Source organism: Podarcis filfolensis, assembly GCF_964270895.1.
Source record: "Podarcis filfolensis genome assembly, chromosome: 4".
Lineage (NCBI taxonomy): Eukaryota > Metazoa > Chordata > Lepidosauria > Squamata > Lacertidae > Podarcis > Podarcis filfolensis.
The window spans coordinates 76,066,778-76,088,622 of NC_139607.1; the positions used below are offsets into that span (position 1 = coordinate 76,066,778).

The 21,845-nt window shown below is 42.0% G+C and overlaps 1 protein-coding gene and 1 long non-coding RNA gene across 6 annotated transcripts in view; one reads left to right on the forward strand and one right to left on the reverse strand.

Annotated features, from left to right (window-relative positions):
- Nucleotides 1–21,845, forward strand: part of DCLK1 (doublecortin like kinase 1) — a 203,178-nt gene that overhangs the window by 26,498 nt on the left and 154,835 nt on the right. The window lies entirely within an intron of this gene.
- LOC310760642 lies at nucleotides 2,730–20,352 on the reverse strand. 2 transcript variants are annotated; one of them, XR_014547093.1, is made up of 4 exons: nucleotides 20,262–20,352; nucleotides 5,059–5,114; nucleotides 3,181–3,252; nucleotides 2,730–3,061 (listed from the first exon to the last, which is right to left on the reverse strand). It is a non-coding gene; the product is annotated as an uncharacterized lncRNA (long non-coding RNA). The 2 variants fall into 2 exon arrangements; XR_014547094.1 differs by having other exon boundaries at nucleotides 4,975–5,114.

Sequence of the window (21,845 nt, forward strand, 5' to 3'; positions counted from 1 at the left end):
TCTGTAGAAAACTGGTCAATATAGACCTTAAACTTGACAGAACAGCTACAGAATTGAATCAATAGTCAAATACCCTTTGCAACAAGAGTCTTGATTAATTAGAAAAAGCAGGCATGGGTACATGCCATAATACTGGGACTGTGATGGAAAAGGTCTTACTTCTAAACCTAACCTCTGTGCCACATGGCACCTAAATCAGAGCCTCCCTGGCCATTTAGGGCTTTGAATGGGCTCAGAAATGAAGTGTCAGCTGGTGTAGCTGGTTCAGAACAGACAATACTTGTGTGGACACGATCCCACCAAGGTGCAAGCAGTAGGATTTTGTACCAGCTGAAGTTTCTGAAGCGTTTTCAGATATCACTACACACATCACCAGTGCATAAATGACAGTGTCTGGGTCTCACTCTTCCAGAAGTAGGTGTTATTGAATCCAATAACAGCTGCAGCATGGGCATCCAGGAATAATGGGACTTCGCAGTGTTTTGCTCTGCCTCTCCCATGTACGATTAGCTGCCTTTTGGACAGAAGTCATGGGTGTGTCCTCAATGCAATGAGCTCCTGTCTCTCTGAAAACAAGTTTGTTTCCTTGAGACCAAGGTAACAGACCTAGAAAAGCTAGGAGAGGCAGAGGGGTTTGTGAACGAGGCCTTTGGGAATGTTGTAATGGTGCCCCACTCTGAAATCTATTTTTATGTTATCAGTCTTGTGTCCTATAGCACCCCTAAACTGTAAATCTCATCTGGACGAATGCAGTCTTGTCCACAATGGAGGTTTTGGTCCATGTTGTAAAGCTGTAATCAGCACTGTCTTATCTGGACCTTGAACTAAAATAAAGGCTACTTAATCTAGGAAATGCCTTTCATCTTCAGGCAGAAGAATTTCAGGAGAAACATTGTAGCCCAGTGGTAGAGCATCTGGTTTGCATGTAGAAGTTTGGGACCCTTGCAACCCCAGGTAAGGCTGGGAGAGACCCCTGTCTGAAACCCCAGAAAGCTATTGTCAGTCAGTGCAAAGAATACAGAGCTGCATGGCCCAATAGTCTGCCTCTGGGTAAGGCAGCCCGGTCCTATGTTCCCATTTCTCAACATTGGTAGAAATGTTTAGTCAGCTCCAAAGCATGAAAACTCAAATGTATGTGATTTGTTCTCCCCTGGAGGGTTATATTCCCAGCGTCAGCAGGAGTTTATGGCTTGGACATGCTTGTTGAAAGCAATCTGACATGGTAATTGCTAAGAGATGGAGGTCAATTAAAAGACAATTTTACTTTGTCAGCTTGATATTGCTGCTTTTACCAACTTGCCTGAAGTCTGAACTTTAGAGTGCTTCGGGAATCCCTTACCATTGTGGCTGTTTTGTTTCATCTTGGACATCTCCAGGAAGGAACAGCACAATTATATCAACTGTTTCTTTTGCCATACCAGTTATTGTGATGATTGTAGAGTAAATGGCTACAGCCAGTTGGGGGGAGGGGGTTGTGGCCAGCTTGCAAACATGGCTAGCATGATATAGGCTGCAATAAAATAATAGTAGTTTCCAAGTAGCCAGATCTAATCGGGTGTATTGTGTCCTGTTCTGGGTACTGCACTTTAAGGTGGATGTTGATAAATTGGAACAGGTTTAGGAGGACTGGGGAAATTACCAGGGATATTGAAAACAATTCCAGTGATGAAAGATTGGAGGAACTGGTATTTCTAGTCTGGAGAATAGAAGACTAGAGAGCATTTGCTTTCTTCAAACATCAGAGGGGCTATCACTCAGAAGAGGGCCAATACAGTGGTACCTTGGTAGTTGAACGGCTTGGCTCCCGAAAAATTGGCTCCCAAACACTGTATACCAGGATGTGAGTGTTCCGGTTTGCAAACGTTTTTTGGAAGCTGAATGTCTGATGTGGCTTCTGTGGCTTCTGATTGAGTGCAGGAAGCTCCAGCAGCCAATTGGAAGCCGTGCCTTGGTTTTCGAACGGTTTTGGGAGTCGAACAGACTCCTGGAATGGATTACCGGTAAGTTCGAGAACCAAGGTACCACTTTACTCATTATTGGCTGCCCAGAAAGGAAATCTTGTACCTCTTGTACACAAAGCATGTGATTTACTACTGAGACATAACCTTTTGCCTAAAGTACTTTTTGGAATTCCACTACTACTTGAGAGATGGTGGCATAGGCCGAAAGTTCTCTATTGGATAGACATTTGTCAAAACAAAGAAACCCACACTAAGGTAAAGCAACTTACCATAGACCCAGCATTAGCCCCATTTAAGGAGGGAAATATTTTGTCGCGTGTGGTACAAAAATGACTAGAAGGGTGTGTTTTGTGTGTGTGTGTGTGTGTGTGTGTGTGTGTGTGTGTGTGTGGCTTTTGCTGTTGCTTTTTTTCATACTTTTTATAAATGTCTTTCACATTTCCTTGGCAACACAGTTGTCTTCATTGGTTGCTAAGGAACTAGCTTCTTTAGCACAAAGAACTGCAAGGTTGCTGCTGCTACCCAAGGATTTGATTCCTGGCACTGGTAGACAGTGGAAGATTTTCATATTGCTTCAGATGAGGTCCTCATATTAACAAACCTTATTTTTTTATTTTTTAAAAACTGCTTCCAAATCACCACCGTTCCTTAAAAAATGTAAGGTGTCACAAATTAATCATGCTTCAAATCTATATAACTTGCATAAAAAGCAGTAGTTATAGAATAGAAATAAATTCTGCAGCCAAAAATGGCTGTGTGTATGCAGAAGAGGAGGTTGGTGGTGCTTGAGAGAATCTCATTTCTGAGAGAGTGCTGAAGTGGTATAGCATTTTTTTATATTTTTTTTGCAGTGGTAATACATAGCTTATAACAAGCATAGCTCAGATTTTACTGTGAGCTGGTGTCAAAGCTAGCATGCTTCCTAGCCATTGAATTAATTGGCTTGTTTTATTTTGGAAGTAAGCAGAGGAAAGAATTGTTGTTCTAAACGAGGCAAAATTACTCGGGGCTGATTAAGCATTGCCAGTTGACACTTTACAAAAATAACAGTGGAAGGTTTTTCCACGTTCCTTTCAGATGAGGTTCCTGTATTTGGCAGCCTGAAAATAAACAAAATGCGATATTTAAAATAAATAAGTAGCATGTATCAAGTACAATGGGCTATCTTGGAAAAAAATGTTGGCTTGCTTACATCATTTGGGATTACCATGAAATTTACCTCTTGCTCATTGACGTATTCCTTATAATAAACTTGCAGGGGGTTGGAAGGAGAAGCTATAATCCGGGTCATCTTAGTAAACAGAAATGTAAAATTAGCTGTGGGCCATGCATGTCACTATGTATTTTCAGTGATTTTACTTAATTCTAGTGTACTTCTGGCAAAGGAAGTCAAAATTTAAAATCAATTTCTGCCATTTTGTATTGGAATAATAAAAAAGAACCTATATGAGAGCACAACTCATGAAAAGCAGCCAATACATACTGTTATGAGGTGTGTGTGTGTGTGTGTTTTTAATTGACTGGCTGAAATAAAATGTCAGTATTTTGTTGCTACTGAAGCAGTTTAACCGAAGAAGCCATTTTGAATGGGTGTCCATCTATGTGAAACAATAAGGATGAAGCTGTCTTTCTTTGGAGAAGAATAAATCTTTTGGTATGCGTACATATCTGCCTTGGTTTCCCATGATCTGTACTGATGTCCTGTAGTCATGTCCTGAGAAGTTTGTTAGACTAGGGGCTGCACTTGATCTGCTCACCCCCATCACTCCCCATTAACACCCTAGAGCAGCCTTTCTCAACCCTGGGGCATGAGACGCTGTTGGACTGCAACCCCCTTCATTCCTAATCAGTGGTCAGAGATGATGGGAGCTGTGGTCCAACAACATCTGACAACTCATGGTTGAGAAAGGCTGCCCTAGAGGCTCTCCTTCCCACCCCATGCAATTACTAAGCTCCCCTTTCTCCTTCCTAACCCTATTTCTGGAGCTACTTCTGTCTTCTATTCTTCAGCCCTGCATTATGCCATCATCTCCTCCTATTGCATAACCCCTTTTGTATCTGCACTCTCATCTTTACCCTCATTCCCAGGCCTCCTATTCCTTCCTTTCTCTTTTTGGCAACCACCACCAATTCTTATCTTCAACCCTTTCCTCCACCCTCCTCCTCCTCCTTCCTTTTCCACCTCCCCCTTACACATGGAACCCCCCCCCCATTCTGTGTTTCCTCCTGCCTCCTATCCAGCAGCCTTTTTTTGAACACATACCTGTGACAATATGTAACTTTGAGAAGAGTGGACATTTAAGAACAGGTCTGCCAGTTGGTTTATTCAGCTGGAGAAGGCTATATGAGGGTGGGCTTGTTAATAAAATAGCTATTCTAAATTACTACAATGAATCTGGAACTTCATGTTGAAGACAGCACATGGTACCAGATGGGAGCTGCCTGATGACAGCCTTAGCTTTTTATTATATTGAAAAGAATATATAGATACATTCAGTTTTCATCCTCTCTGCTATAGCCAGATCATGCCTTGGTTACTGCAAATTTCTGTGTTGCCCCCTCTCTCCTTTTTGGTAATTTCCTCTCACCTCTGTCCCAACAGTTTAACTGCCAGAATTTTGATGTTATTTGTACTGTTGTCCTTCTAGTTTATTCCCCCTCTATACTCATACCAATATCTCTTCACTTCCAATATACAGTGGTACCTCGGGTTAAGAACTTAATTCATTCCGGAGGTCTGTTCTTAACCTGAAACTGTTCTTAACCTGAGGTACCACTTTAGCTAATGGGGCCTCCCACTGCCGCCACGCCGCCACCACGCAATTTCTGTTCTCATCCTGAAACAAAGTTCTTAACCCGAGGTACTATTTCTGGGTTAGCGGAGTCTGTAACCCGGAGTCTGTAACCTGAAGCGTCTGTAACCTAAAGTATCTGTAACCCGAGGTACCACTGTATCTCTGATTGTTCCTTCCAACCTTTCTCTTATAGAAGATTTCTCACAAAAATCATTTACTTTTCTTGTCTCCTGCATCCTGTGATGTGCTTCCTTGAATCCCTAGATGGGTGTCATATCCCTGTCTGCATCCAGAGCACTTACAGCTTTTGTAGAAAGCTAGCTTCCAGAGATTGCCAACTTCACAGGGAGATTTTAATCTGAAAAAAATGGGGCAACGGGTAAGAATTAAACATTTCAAAATAGACTCATCCCCCTCTCTGTCGCCATTTACTAACATGAAAAAACACAACTCTATGTGATCTTGACTGTATCTTCTCATAACTTCTAGCTCAGTTCTTTTAATTTGGCCTTTATGAATTAGGCAATGCTGGTTTGTGCCTCAATGGACTGCTGAGAGAAGGGTAGGGTAATCACTGTGAAACATTATAGAATGTAGTTTAAGAGATGTTAAGTGAGTTACTGGACTGTGGTGGCATTGGTTTTTCCCTTTCACAACCAAGAAAGAAGCATACAAGGGTCCATTGTACTATGCCAGTCAAGTAATCCAGCACTTGCTTAGTCATCATTTCTTTATAAGGAAATGTACACTGCAACAGTTGTGGGAAAATATCCTGGAAAGGGAACAGAGAAGGTCAAGAATGCTCATGCCTGAGGTTCTAGAGTTTGTGCAGAAAACTTCTTACTTGTGCCAAATTAAAAGAAAACAGCATTTAGTCAAAAACTGCATTATGTAAATACTTAGGGCATATTTAGATGTGGGAATTATTGTGTTAATCCACCTGATTATGATTATTATTTATAATTATTATTTTTTATATTTGTATACCTCCCTTCATCTGTAGATCTCAGGGCAGTTCACAACATAAAAATACACAAAATACATAATAAAAAAGAACAAGAAGAAACCAATATCCTCCCAGATTCTAGCACTTCTCTCCTGGTTTCTAATGTTCCTTTTATACTGCATTACCTGTTGCATTATGGAACTGTGGCTTCTTGATGGGTATACAGTGGTACCTCTGGTTACATACTTAATTTGTTCCGGAGGTCTGTTCTTAACCTGAAACTGTTCTTAACCTGAAGCACCACTTTAGCTAATGGGGCCTCCCGCTGATGCCGTGCCGCCACCGCACGATTTCTGTTCTCATCCTGAAGCAAAGTTCTTAACCCGAGGTAATATTTCTGGGTTAGCAGAGTCTGTAACCTGAAGCGTATGTAACCTGAGGTACCACTGTATTGCCATGTTGCTCTGAATTTCACTGACATCCGTGGGCGTGGTGTGTGTTGCCACCCCACTTCTTTTTGTGTGTCCCCACTTCTGTTTCCTATAATACTGTTGCCACTGTAGCCTGGGAACACCCTTCAATCTGCCTTATGCAACTGTCACCAATTGCCTCAGATGTTCTGTTAAGACTTATCTTTTTGCCCATGCTTCCACTGACCTATAAGCCTGGTTCCTGTTATATGTTTGGCTCCCTTGCATTTTTGTTTCATTATTTTTTATGCGTGTTTACCTGTTTCAACACCGCTCTTTCATTTTAATGATTTTGTTTGTTTTGTAATGCACACAGCTTAAGTGATATTTTTCTTAAAAAAATTAAAAATTTTATAAATGATTTTAAACTAACATAAAATGGAAAGTGACGCCCTGGTCACAAAGCCTATCCCTGTCCTAGTGCAACACTACAGCTGGGATAGCTCAGTTGGTAAAGCATAAGTCTCTTAATCTCAGGCTTATGGGTTTGAGCCCCGTGTTGGGCAGAAGATTTCTGCATTGCAGGGGGTTGGGCTAGACAACCCCCTTGGTCCCTTCCAACTATATAATTCTATGATTATATATTGTGCTGCCACCTTCTGTTGCAGCTCCCTTGCTATCTCCTCGACAGCCCCCTCCTTCCCTTCCCTTCCACCACTTCCCAGGATTTGGGGGGCCATTCTCACCCGGCCATTTGAGGTGGGTGGCCTGGCTGCACTAGTGGGATTTATATATTTATTCTCTCTGTATCCCACATTTCCTCCAAGAAGCTCAAGGTGGCGCATGTCGTTCTCTTCCTTCCCATTTTATACTCACAACAGCCCAGTGAGGTAGGCTAGACTGAGAGCTTATGACTGGCCCAACGTCACCTAGGCAGTTTCATGGGATTTGAACCCTGCTCTCACAGTCCAACACTCTTAACTGCTATGCCACACTGACACACCAGTAGCAGTCGCAGCTGCAGCTGAGAGTTGGCCAATAATTGAGCAGGCCCAATAGTTGTGACCTCAGTGGGCTCCACTGTGTGTGGCTGATGGGGTGCAATTTGCCACCCCTCCTGGTCTGCCACCAGAAGCACATATTTCACTGTGACGTGTTGCTGGGCCGGCCCTGGCAGCCTTTTCCTTGATTAAGAAACACTTTTAATCTACCATATCTGTGAACCTGTATCCTTCCTGGAAGCTGACTTAGCACTGACTTGCCCCTGTTAACTACAGTAAAAGGGGGAAATTCTCTGTGGAGAGCATAATTGGAGTCCTTTGAGGAGGAAATGCTAAAGTATACACTTAAGCATCATATGCTTAAGCGGTGCACAGATTTTCAAAGTAATTGGCTGAGACAGCAGCTATGTTTTATTGTGCACATTTATATTCAAGATTAGTGAGTGGGAAAGAGCCAGGCTGCCTTAACAAAATGTTTATTGTGCACAGAGTCCCATCCTAGACTTATTTTTCCTCTCCCATCCCTATTGAATAGCTTCTTTCTTTTTAGGCATGGCATATTGAGGAAAAGCACTGTCGAAGTTGTAGATTAAATGGTGTTAAGCCATTTCAGGAACAGATTTGGCTACATAAGAATTGGCACCCAGGGGAATGAGTTGGCCAGCAGTATGATTCAGGTGTATTTCAGTCTGGTATTGAATCTAGGTTTGGCACGGAGACTTTACCTGAAGCCCTGGTTTCTCTGTAGGTTGATAAAAGGGATCATACCCTACTGATGCTATTATTATAACTCTCAAAAGAATTTTATTTTTATTTTTTTAGCAGCACAGCCATATTGGATGGGTGTCGTGTATTTTCATATTGCTGAGACTAACTAGGAGAGCTTGGAGCAGCCCTACTCATAAGCAGGGGACAAGGGGAGGAATCTTCATAGTCTTTACCTGCACTATACTTTTAAAGCAGTGCCATAGCACTTTAAACAAATAAAGAATCTCAAGAACTGCCATTTAATGGTGCTGAGAGTTGCTTGGAGACCCCCCATTCCCCTCACAGAGCTCCATTTCTCAGAATGAGTTAACAGTCTTTCTTCAAAGGGAACTGTGGGAACTGTAGCTCTGTGAGGGGGAATAGGGAAAATTCATATTAAATGGTGAAAAAAATATGAAATGTCATTTTGATGCCAATTATATTTGACACTGCCAAAAAAAAAGAAGAAGCATACATGCGTGAACAGCAGCAATCCCACTGATAAAGACCCACCTGGAAGAACCTATGGCTGAATTAGGGGAAGAGACAAGACAAAACAAAATGGTAGAAAACTTTTCACTTAAGAAGTCGATGAACAGAATTCAAGTTGTTGCTTTTTAAGTGGGTAGAGAGAAGAGGTTGGAATAAGGGAATAACAAAACTATCTCAAATGCTAAGCTCTAAATGGTGCAGTTGTGATGAGCAAGGGCAAAATGTGTGTGTGTTGTGATCTTTTCAGAACTCCCTTGTGGGAAATTCTTCCACTGAAATGTGCCTAATGGTGGTTAAAGCTGTGGAAGTAGGCAGCACATTAGAACAATTATTTTCATTTATTCAAGAGCAATGTATTCAAGAAAGGGTTTTCTCTAAAACTGAGTACCATCTGGTAGAAGGCCAATTCATTTGCTCATCTTATTTGACTTACTGCGTTAAAGACCTAGACTCTGTGCTTTTCTAACTCCTGCAACAATGTGAATATATAGTGCTGGTATTTGAATATGTTGCTTACTGATAGTGAATTCATATCTAATTGGTTGGTGCTGTTTTAAAATGTGGATGCTCAGAGATTTCTTTGATACATGGATTGGTATATAAATGAGCTAAATAAATAAAAATAAGGCACAATCTATTAGCGTAAAATCGAATTCAGTGTAATACTAAAATTACATATATTTCTCCAACTTTTATAATAAAAAGACTTTGATCACAGACTCAGTATGCATTATTTAGAGCATGGTGTGTTTAGCGTGATTCTGTTAAATATGCATTTGTAAATCTGCCAGCACATAAATGGAATCAAGGAAATTCTTAGATGTATTTTTGATTGCTACAAGTGTGTATTCCCACTTTGAAAAGAAAATACTCTGAAGAGTGCCATAAAATATCAGTAATGTACAGTCAGTTTGAAAATGAGGTTTCTACTTCTGAATTACCAGCCACCATTTGATTGCATCACAATTCTTGTGTCACTGCTGCTGATCTGCATGCCTTTAAAATGGTTTTATTTTATGTCTGTTCTACTCTTTATATGAGGTTTGCAATTATTTTCCATCCAAGGGATTGACCAGATCCACACCTGCTTAGCTTCACTTTAGCATCAGGTACTCACAAACTACTTGATGATGAGGATACATTAAAAAGGTCCTGCTGGACCAGGTCAGAAGCCCCATCCACATCCTCTTCTGCATCCTGATTCGCCAGATGTCTATCAGAAGCCCATAAGCAGGACCCAGATGCAACAACACTCTCTCCATCTGTTATTTCCTCTGCCTGAGACCCTTGAGAACTTCTGTTATTCAAAACAGAAACACTGGCTAGATAGGTAGTGTGGCCTGGTATAAGGCAGTTTCATCTGTCCTAGTAGTGAATGGGTAAACATTCCATTTTATATATCTGGCTTTCATAGAGAGAATTCTCCCCCTCCCCCCTTTTCCCCCCTGTTTGTGTCAATGTGACCTTATGCCTCCTAAATAAATGATGTGTTCTCCTGGAAATGGTCTATGAAGGCTTACTCATAAGGAGAGAATAAATTCCCTTGAAGCCTTTTCTGTTCTCTGAATATTTAGTTTCTGTTCACGGTGACTAATATAATTGTCAATGCCCAAGTCATGCTAATGTCATTATCTTCACTTCAGACCGTGCTCATTGTGAATGGACACAGCGAAATCAATTTAAATCAAACAAAATTCCTGTTAAGGATGTCTAATCTGTAAACACTGGAAGTGCTTCGTGCTCATGAAGAAAGCATATTGGAAACACTGATGGAGTGTTTCATTGAGTTAGCCAATAGACATCTTCAAACAGCATGCTCTGTAGACTGTTGCACTTGCCTAAATTTACGAGCCCACAAAAGGAGGGAGACTGAATTGTTGCTATAATTAAGTCTTGGATTCTTCTAAGCTATTCTTCCAGGTGATAGAATGACAAGCAGCTCCCACAAAATTAATAGCTGACCTTTCCAATGCAGATGTGCTCATCGTAAAGTTATTTCGTTCTATAAAAAGCTACTTCTCTCTCCTGTGAAAACTGTCTCCTAATTAAAGGCTTTAATTGTGTAGATTCAGAGAGATTTGAATTAAGATGGGGATGGCTGGGTTTTTTAAAATGAATTCCAAAAATGTTCTTGACACGCTTGTACCCGTGTCGTGTCTCCCAGGATAGTTTTGCATATTGATGCATTTGGTAAGCATCTGATAGGTTTCCTAAGTCACTGAATTCAAGGCTGCTTGTGGAAAGCAAGGTTTTAGAAGGAGCTGCATTGTACTACTTTGAACCAACTATCTAGCCCTGGATGGCTGACTCTGATGGTTTCTCATGGTCTTTCTAGCCTTGCTCCCTGAGTTCTTACATCTAGAAAGGCCTAGAATTAAATCTACTGTGCATTACAAAGCCTGAAAGCTGCTATTGAGCTATACAGCTTCTCCCAACTATTTGGCATGAAGTCTAGGGAACATACATGCATGCAGTAGTTTTGGAGATGGACAGCATAAAGCAGAGTACTGTATCAAGAGTCCTGTATTGCTTAACTCATAGAGTAGTAGGCATGAAAATGGTTTTATGCATGTGCTAAGCCATATTCTTAATATACTTTTTGCTATTTATTTTGTAATCCCCTACCTTCGGCCAGCCAAAAAATGGGAGGAATTCCTTGAGGTAGCATCTCAAATACAGTGGTACCTTGGGATGTGAACGGGATCCATTCTGGACCCCCGTTCGCATCCTGAAGCGAACACAACCTGTGTCCATGCGTCTGCGCACAGGCGGGTCACATTTCGACACTTCCGCGCATGTGCATGATGTCATTTTGACTGTCTGTGCATCCGTACGTGGCGAAACCCAGAAGTAACTCTGTTACTTCCGGGTCGCCGCAGAGCACAACCCGAAAATACTTAACTTGAAGCACTTTTATCCCGAGGTATGACTGTATAATGAAACAAACTGTAAAGCTCATTGAACTGAAAATGTAACCATTTGCTCTTTCTTCACCTTCTGGTTCCAGGTTTCACTGTAATTAAACAGCAGTGGGTTTTTGTTTTTTTTAAGTAGTCTCTGCTGAGTCTATGCCAGGTTTCCTGTGTGGTCTGAATCTTTGTGTCCTGTGGTCTTCTCAACAAAACACACACACACACACACACACATATATTGCTATCATCCAGTAGCTTAACAAAATAGCCATGTGTAGTTCAGTGTCAGGCTAGCTAATGTGCATGTGGTCAGAATTATAATCATTATAGGAAGCTGCTTTGTGCCAAGTCAGACAGTTCATCCATCTAGTTCAGTGTACTTTGCATTGACTGGTAATGGCCCTCCAGGATTTCAGACAATGGGTATTTTCCAGCCCCACTTTAAGATGCCAGGGATTGAACTTGGAACCTTTTGCATGCAAAGCACATGTTCTACCACTGAGCTATGTCTCTATGACACTGTCTTGGCTATGACCCTGTAGTCAAGGTTTGTTTTGTGGCTTACCACTTGTGGTTTGTCTGGGGGAGCTGTATCTGAACCTGGGATTGCGGTTTAATTGTAAGCCAAACCATAGCTTAACCTACAGTAAAGCAGTAACAGCAGGACTGGAGGAGAAGCAAAATGACTGTGCTCTTCTCTCCAGAGTCTGCACAATGATTTGCTGATGTCAAGCGTTATGTGCAAACTGGACCTGCCTTTTTTTTTGAGGTGGTTGCCCTAAGAGAAGAGGTAAATAGAAGGTAGCTACAGTCATTGTATATATGGAAAATTATGGCAACGGAGTGCATATAGATAAACGCATCGTCAACAAGCAATGCAAAAATGCATTGGACACCAAAACCTGTATGATGTTCAGGTTGCCTTTGTATTTAGTTTGCTTATAGGTGTTCTTTTTTAAACACAACAACCTGCTCATGTGCAAGTAGAATGAAGGAAGGTAGGGGCAATTTTACTTGAGCCAGGCCTTGTAAAATAGTACCAGTCTCTCATCAGCAGATTTGTAACTGATGGGACTACTACATAGTATTCAACAGGTATGCCGCATAGTCATTCTCAAGAGCAATATATTGGCCTGTAGTTGAAAGTGGAATTAATAAAACATTTTGTGTCATTTTTTAAAAGGGTGTGGGGAGACTTAAATGGGTTAAAATCCTTTAGGAAGGATTTGATAGCAGAATGGCTGCGCTGACTGTTATGTGTCATTCCAGGCATAGGGCCTGGAGAGCAGGCGACCTGTTGCCATTGTGTTAAGACTTGATACAACCATTTCTCTTTGTCATGGTGGTGTTTATAGCGGGTGAGTATTAGAATCAATTATGCTGCTTTATTTTGTCAGCTGGCATATGGTATTTGCAGGCTTTAAATTGGTTTAAAACCTTAGATCCTCTGCTGTACTGATAGCTAAATCTGATTATTCAATGATCTGGCTTTTCCCGTAAGATAGAAGAATTAAGTTAGACAGTGCATTTTATCGTGACATGCATTCAGATGGCCTTGGTGTATCCCTTAATAAAGATTTTGGGAAACGAGCTTTGAGGGATTAAGTGGTGTTAGTGAGGTTTGTCTGTTCCAGTAGATGGACATGGTATGACCCTCAAAGTCTGTTGCTTTGCAATATGGTAGAGAAGGAGATGGAGGTTGAGAATGGAAAATACTATTCCCCTTTTCTCTTGGAGCAAAACTGTCTGCCCATTTGAGGATAAATCTGTAGACTTTATTTTATATGGGTACTGAATATTCCTCCCCTTTCATCAGTCATCCTAGAAAAAGGATAACTGTGCATTTAAGCAAGCTTAAAAAAAGAAAAGGAAAGAATTGTTCTGTTTTGAGGTGGGGATCTTGGAGTGATTTGAACATTGCAGAAGGAGAGATCTTCCTGTGACTTTCAGTGGTAGATCCTCTAATGCTGGAACTTGTGGCCCTCCAAGATGATGGTCAGGGATGATGGGATTTGTAGTCCACAACATCTAGAATAATAATAATATAATTTATTATTTTCACCCTGCCCATCTGGCTGGGTTTCCCCGGCCACTCTGGGCGGCTTTCAATGGAACATTAAAAACAGAATAAAACTTCAAACATTAAAAACTTCCCTAAACAGGAAATCCACAAGTTCTCCATCCTCTGAGAAATGTGCAAACATGTGAACTGGGCAGATCATGGAGGTATTTCCTTGGAGGGCTGATTGCATGCAGAGGGATGAGAAGGCACAGTAATCCAATCTTGGATTTGGGGAAGGAGGATTTGCAGTGGCAGTCAGGAATATAAATTTTGAGATGAGTCAACCACTCGTGTGCATGACTTGTTTCCACAACCTGCTTTAAGAATCCCTTGACTGGGAAGAAGGAGAAATTTCCAGTGGCATCAAATAACCTATAAATGATTGCAAAGATTCAAGTTGCATTATGCTAGTCTCATGCGGTGTCATTTTTAATGAGATCTTATATGTGGTGGTGCTAGAAAAATCATCCAAATCCTATTTGATCCAACTTGAACGTCTTTTAGAACAATCTGGTTTATATTCATTTTACACAATTTTATTTTTAAATAATGAGTAATGGAAGAGTAATTTTTTATTTAGATTTCTAGCATATTCTACCATTAAGGCTTTGGGCAGCATAGAGTTTTAAAATGCTGCACAGTAAAATGGAAGCACATCATTAAAACAACTAGACACCTAGAAAGGCATTCAATTAATACTATGCTAGCATTTTATTTATGTAATGGAGGAAGTGGCTAAGTAGAACTCATTATTTCTAAGATCAGGTTCCAGAATAACTTGTTGCTAAACTGACAATCCATAGATTCCCTCCAAATTCTAATTGTCAAGCACAGAGATGTGAAAACAAAAGGGTAGAAATTCTGCTCTTAAATTGTACACATGAAACTACTGTTCTTAAGCTGTAGTGCTTTTCTCTGTAGTGCTTTTTCCCAGAGAAACAACAAAACAGGTATTAGAAGCAATTCCAGAACTTGACCTATTAAGATACTCTTCCTCATGTAATTGCTGTGTGAACATATTTATTTATTTTTAAAATTTGTGTACCACCCTATACCCATAGATCTCAGGGAAGTTCCCAACATAAAATCACAATATAAAAAACAGAAAATGCAAAATGCAAACACATTCCTCCATAGCAGCCATTGTCCAGTTCTGGGTGAACATAGAGTGGAATGGCCAAGAAGTGAGACCTTCTTTGTTACCAGTAAAGTACTTCTGAGTTGTGTATTATTAAGGCATTACCGTATTCCCTAGTTGGTCCAGACTGCTTGATATCATCACCGGTCCTTTAAAACTCCCTTGATTCCCTCTTCTTTGCACCTCCTGCACATACTTTTTAAAACTCATTCATAGAGAACCCTAGAGACTCATTAGGAACTGAAAGCTTTGAAAATTTCCTGCATTTGACTAGCAGCCCAACAGAGTGAGATCAGCCAGTGAACATTTGTTGCTGCTCTTGCATTTACTGATATTTTAATAATACATTACTGCCAATCATGTCAGCTGCTTGCTACAGTTTTCTTGCTTTACTGTGTCTCAATCTTCAAGAACCTTGGCAGCACCCATTTCTTGGGAAAGGGTGACCCTGGCGCCATAAACTTCTTTGAGAAAATTAGTTAAAAGGAAGATTATAAACCACCAGATATCCAGACCTACCATTAGGTAGAGTGAGGCAGCCACCTCAGGCAGCTGCTTTGGGGTGTCATGAAAGGGTTGTTGTTGCTGTTTAGTCATTTAGTCGTGTCCGACTCTTCTTGACCCCATGGACCAGAGCACGCCAGGCACTCCTGTCTTCCACTGCCTCCTGCAGTTTGGTCAAACTCATGCTGGTAGCTTCGAGAACACTGTCCAACCATCTCGTCCTCTGTCGTCCCCTTCTCCTTGTGCCCTCCATCTTTCCCAACATCAGGGTATTTTCCAGGGAGTCTTCTCTTCTCATGAGGTGGCCAAAGTATTGGAGCCTCAGCTTCAGGATCTGTCCTTCCAGTGAGCACTCAGGGCTGATTTCCTTAAGAATGGTGAGGTTTGATCTTCTTGCAGTCCAAGGGTAGCAAATTGTAAATAATTTTATTTCTTTATTAACATTGTATCTTTTGTGGGATTTCCTGGCTCAGGTGCAAAATTAACTAGACCGGCCTAGGGTGCTACGAACACCATTTGCTGTTACAGCTCAGACAACAAAGTGTCTTGGGCTGGTGCTGCAAAATTATTTGATTCATTTTGAAAACGCCTCACATCTTTATATTCCAAAAATTCCAGATGGCAAAATGTGCTTCCAGAGGACCTTTACCAGGAAAGTAAATGTGTCGCAAGGTAAAGCTTTCACCACCAGTGCAGATTGAACTGAGTGGGAGAACTATGGAAGCAGATGGGAGACAACTCATTGATACTGGCTAAGACACAGATGGAGGGAACAATCACAAGTTGCTGACTTCAGCCAACAGTAATGGCTTTGGCATGTTGCTCAGTCTGGTCAAATGTGAGTTGATGGAATGGTCCCATCCCAAAGAGGGTGACCAATGATTCACCCTCAATTGGTGCATCTTCCCTTTCTGTTTCTGACTGTCGTAAATGCAGTTGGTGCTGTCTGAGACTCCTCTAACCAGGCAGCTGCTACCTTTGTCTCTGATGTGTCACACTGCAATGCCAGCTGGTCCCCGTACTTGAGTGCTTCAGTCGAAGGCTCTGGACTGCTGTGTCCTTATCTTATCTTATATCCTAATCTTCTCAAATGCCTGCTGATTACTCTCTGACTGGGCCCACTCTGCTTCCTCTGGGTCAGCTGTCAAAGTGGCTCACGGTAATCATTAGCCTCTTGTAAAACTTTGCCATTTTCAAATATATTTATTTGAAATATATTTATTCTATATTCCTTTCAAAGGTGTCGTCTTGGCAAATCCTGTATAGCAGGGGTCAGCAAACTTTTTCAGCAGGGGGCCAGTCCACTGTCCCTCAGACCTTGTGGGGGGCCGGACTATTTTTTTTGGGGGGGGATACGAATGAATTCCTATCCCCATAAATAACCCAGAGATGCATTTTAAATAAAAGCACACATTCTACTCATGTAAAAACACCAGGCAGGCCCCACAAATAACCCAAAGATGCATTTTAAAGAAAAGGACACCTTCTACTCATGTAAAAACACGCTGATTCCTGGACCGTCTGCAGGCCGGATTTAGAAGGCGATTGGGCTGGATCCGGCCACTGGACCTTAGTTTGCCTACTCATGCTGTATGGCTTTAATGTTTCTAGAGTCCTCTTTCAAAATCTATGTCTTTAGATTTTCAAAATCTATGTCTTTAGACTTTAGTCTTCACCTAGACTACTCTTTGCATTGCTTCATAAGAAGAGGCAGTCTCCTGTTTCAGGCTCACTGAACTACAGTATCAACTGGAAAGATGGTTATGTCTGGCAGACTCTTGCTCTTGATACAGGTTTTTTGTCTGAACAGTTTTGGGCTAGTTAGGGTGGGATGTGCTTCCCCAAGAGGCCTCCTGTGCCCAATCCACATTGTTCAGTCTCTGGAGACTTTTTTTTTAGGGGTACAGGGAAAAGAAAAGATTGAAAACTTTCCATCTATGAATTTTCTTCTTCCATTTGTACATTATATAATCATTTAAAACATTTCAAAGCTGCTTTAAAGTATCAAATAAGTATACACAAAAAATATGCCATAAAACAGTGAAGCAGTATCCTGAAAACAGACACAGCACAAGAACTAGTAAAACAGTATTCTGAAAACAGATACAAACAGGAATTCAGTAATAACAGATTCTAATCTTATGGGTCAGGGAAAGCCTGGGCAAAAGGCCATCTCTCTACAAGATGTCTGAAGCAACAGATAGATGATTCTTCACATATGGCAAGGGGAAAGGGGCATATCATAATGCAGGGGCAATGTCAGAAAATGCCTTGGTCACTGCCCCTTGTTACTCTGTAGGGTGTGATGCTGTGAGTAAAATTTCCCTGATGATCAAGTGATCTTTATGGGTCTATACAGGTGCATGTGCAAGTTGTTCAAGGCTTTATATGGAACTAGTAAGACTGAAATGACCTGGTGGCTGATGGACAGCCAGTATAGTTCTGTCAGCACACAGTGTAATATGTGTTCATCCAGGTGTTCCACTCAGCAACCTGGTTTGCTGCACCAGCTTTAATTTCCACTCCAGCCTCAAGTGCATTATCGGAAACCAGTGCTGAGGTTATTAATGCATGCATCATGGTGATCAAGTTATATCTGCTTAGGAAAGGGTATAGTTAGTGTAGCATCCTAAGTTGATAATAGGTGTTCCTTGCCATGGAAGTTACCTAGACCTCCAGTGACGATGTTGGATCTAAGTGCACCTTCAAACTATGTATCTCTTCCTTCAGAGGGAGTGCAAGTTTGTCTAGAACTGGTGAAGTCCCCAACTTCTGGACCTGGGAACTGCTCACTCTTGAGTCCAGGCCAATCTGTGAAAAGGTCCAAATTCTGCACATCTTTCCCAAAAGTCCCATACAAAGTAGTACTCATTCCAGCTAGATATAAATAAGTTATATTCCTTCAACAAAGACCTTTTCACTACCCCAGTCCTGAACTGGAATACATAGCACAAATGTGTTTGCAAACACTGTAGCAAACATGTACAGGGTGTTTAGGCAGTACTTAGCCATTCTTGGGGTAGGTCCATTGCTTTCAGTGAGCTTACTCTAAAAAATGACAAAATATAGATCCAACCTGTTCTTTGTAGAACATATTTTTAACTGCATATACTGTACTTTAGGTTTGCTACACTGTACAAAATCTCTTATTTCAACCCTTCAGTATTTGACACTTGTTGTCCTTACTGTAATCTAGCTGAATCTTTTTAGAGCAAGCTGCAAATTGGTAAAATGGCCAACACAGCCATTTTGCTTGTGCAGCAGACTTCCGCACAGAATGGAACTCCCCCCTCCTCCCCCTCCCCTACAGCCCCTCCACATCCTCAAAAACTGTTTCAGAGGTTTGGGGGAGCCCCTAGAACATATTTTGGAGCCACACAGTGGGAGAAGGGGAAGTCCTGCACAGCCCTTTATCTTCATACAAAGAAAAGACAAGAGCACCTAATTTCCTCTTTCACTATTTTTTAAAATAACCTCCTCGCTCTCTTTTAAGCCTGTCATTTGGCAGTGTGTCTGCAACAATTCAGCTGGATAATGCTAAAAAACAGAACACACACATATCATATTACACACACACACGTCTGGCAACACTAACTTAAGAATTTAATTTGAACATATGTGGTCAGAACACTTTATATGGAAATATTTAGCAGATATTTTTGTGACAAGAGATGTGCAATTCCCCCGCTGCCACCACCACACATGGTAACATTTGAGAAGCTGTGGCCTATTGCTTTATGATCACACTAGTTTCCAAGGCAACGTCTCCTGCCATCATATAGAAGTGTTTTTAAAGCCAGGGGAAATTGGTATCCATTGCATAACAGAAGCATGAGCTTAAAAAGAATGTCATTTTCTACTTATTATTGTAATGTTGTTTAGTCTTATGATTTGGAATACCTGGTTTCGATTTTCACCAGTGGCCTCTCATCTCCAGGGAAGCTTGTCTGGTGCTGAAACTGTTATCCCTTTGACATCTGGCAGATATATATTTCTTTTCAGGCATTTGAGTGTTAATTTTCCACAATGATTGGAGATATTTCAGGGCTGTTAAGTTTGATGGTCAAGTCTCGGTGGCTAAGGCCAAGTTTCACAAACAACAGATGAGATAGTAAATCTGTGCCTTGGCTGTGTCACTTTAATATGCAGGTGAGAATTCGTGACTGAAAGCTCCTCTGATATAAGAGCAATCCATTCAGATGTCTTCTGAATGTCAGGTAGTTGTTTATCTCTTTGACATCTGATGGGAGGGCGTTCCACAGGGTGGGCACCACTACTGAGAAGGCACTCTGCCCCATTCCCTGCAGCTTTGCTTCTCGCAGTGAGGGAACTGCCAGAAGGCCCTCAGCACTGGACCTCAGTGTCCGGGCAGAATGATGGGGGTGGAGATGCTCCTTCAGGTATACTGGGCCAAGGCCATTTAGCGCTTTAAAGGTCAACACCAACACTTTGAATTGTGCTTGGAAATGTACTGGGAGCCAATGTAGGTCTTTCAGGACCGGAGTTATATGGTCTCGGTGGCTGCCCCCAGTCACCAGTCTAGCTGCTGCATTCTGGATTAGTTGTAGTTTCTGGGTCACCTTCAAAGGTAGCCCCACGTAGAGTGCATTGCAGTAGTCCAAGCGGGAGATAACTAGAGCATGCACCACTCTGGCGAGACAGTCCACGGGCAGGTAGGGTCTCAGCCTGCATACCAGATGGAGCTGGTAGACAGCTGCCCTCGATACAGAATTGACCTGTGCCTCCATGGACAGCTGTGAGCCCAAAATGACTCCCAGGCTGCACACCTGGTCCTTCAGGGGCACAGTTACCCCATTCAGGACCAGGGAGTCCTCCACACCAGCCCACCCCCTGTCCCCCAAGAATAGTACTTCTGTCTTGTCAGGATTCAACCTCAATCCATCAGCCGCCATCCATCCTCCGATCGCCTCCAGGCACTCACACAGGACCTTCACTGGTTCTGATTTAAAACAGAGGTAGAGCTGGGTATCATCTGCATATTGATGGACACCCAGCCCAAACCCCCTGATGATCTCTCCCAGCGGCTTCATGTAGATGTTAAAAAGCATGGGGGAGAGGACAAAACCCTGAGGTACCCCACAAGTGAGGGCCCAGGGGTCTGAACACTCATCCCCCACCACCACTTTCTGGACACGGCCCAGGAGGAAGGAGTGGAACCACCGCATAACAGTGCCCCCAGCTCCCAGCTCCTCTAGATGGTCCAGAAGGATGTTATGGTCGATTGTATCAACAGTTGCTGAGAGATCCAGCAGAACTAGGAAACAGCTCTCACCTTTGTCCCTAGCCCGTCGGAGATCATCAGCTTTCAAGAAGAAGAGCTTTGATTTCTTTCCTGTGAATCAACCTCCTCTGTGATAGGTGAGCTGTAAATTGAAACAAATGAGGAGTCTTAACCTCCCACCAAGTTTACATAATTAAAAAGAGCAGATTCATAATGTAGTGAGAACACGTGTGCATTCTTTGCCTCCAGGAAAAACAAAAAGGGTCAAACAACATGAGCTAAAATTATCTGGCATCTTACAAAAGGTAGGCAGAGTGCATCAAACATGGAAGACTAGTTCCAGGCAGTTGCTTAAAGATTCATGGAATCATATCAGCCTTTATTATCATTGACTTGCTGTGGCATCAGCTCTGGAAATGCTGAGCTTTTACCTAATTCAGTACAAAGGCGGGTGGGGTTATGAAATGGCAACAAAAAGGACCCATTTAGGGCATCCTTGCATTCTGAAGGCATATAACAGGTAGGAGGTTGTGGAGACTTATGTCAGATTTTATACATGCATGTATGGAAATGAACACATGGCCTCCTGCAGCAGTTGTAGTTCAGTTGTGGAAAAGGAATAAAAGACTTCTCTAATGCTTCCTTGACTTACTGCCAGGACCAGTGATTATTCCTTTGGCAACATGTTGTGCAGATTCCATGATGAAAACCCCCCATTCCTGCTATCTGTTGACATTGTTTTTCTGAAGCATCTCTGAAAACATCTCCTAGCAGCTCTAGACATGCTTGCTATAGTGTTTCCTGCAGCAAATGTGTAAAAATGTGGTCTTCATATGTAAATATACATATCTGTATAAACTAGCTCAGACATGATTCCTAAATGCATGTATTTTCAGGTATATCATCCACATAGAATTGAGAGTGCATCTGCAGGAAATACACCTGACAGGCACACCATTAGACACACCATTAGACAGGAAACACACCATTAGACACACCATTAGACAGAGTGAGATGAACGTCTGAGGACAGCAAGCTATTCAACCTGCCTAGAGACCCTTCAGCTATCCTTAGCTGCAGTGGAGAATGCTGTCCTTTCAGCCAGTTTGGAGTAAGATGCAACAGGCTGCTGGGTCAGTCTATGCATGTGAAAGGGCTGGAGGCCATTGATCATTTGCATTAGGCAGCAAAATGTCTTCAGTTATCTCTGGAAAGTAAACAGTCCTGCCATGTAAGGTGTTGAGCTGCTGTAAGGTAGGTTGTATCCAATGCTGCAGATACAAAGTCCCCTTTCCTGTGTGTGCCTCCCAAATCTGTCCAGGGGTTCCTCCAACACTGGAGCAGATTTTGAGGGTGCGTGGAGGGCTCCGGGGGAGATGAGAGGAAAGGGAAGTTCCATTGCACGAGTGGAAGTCTGTGGCGCTAGCAAGCAACTGCGGCACTGGATGTGACCCAGGATCTTGATAACATTTGGTCTTGACCTCCAAATGTAATGTTGCATTCTGGCTAAATTTGGCCTCTGATTTGACGAGTACCCACCTCCCCAGGTGAGTTTGTTATTATGACAAATGTTGCATCATTCTAGAACTCTCGGTATCTAATGGTGTATAGCTGGGAAGCAGAGTGGATTCCCAT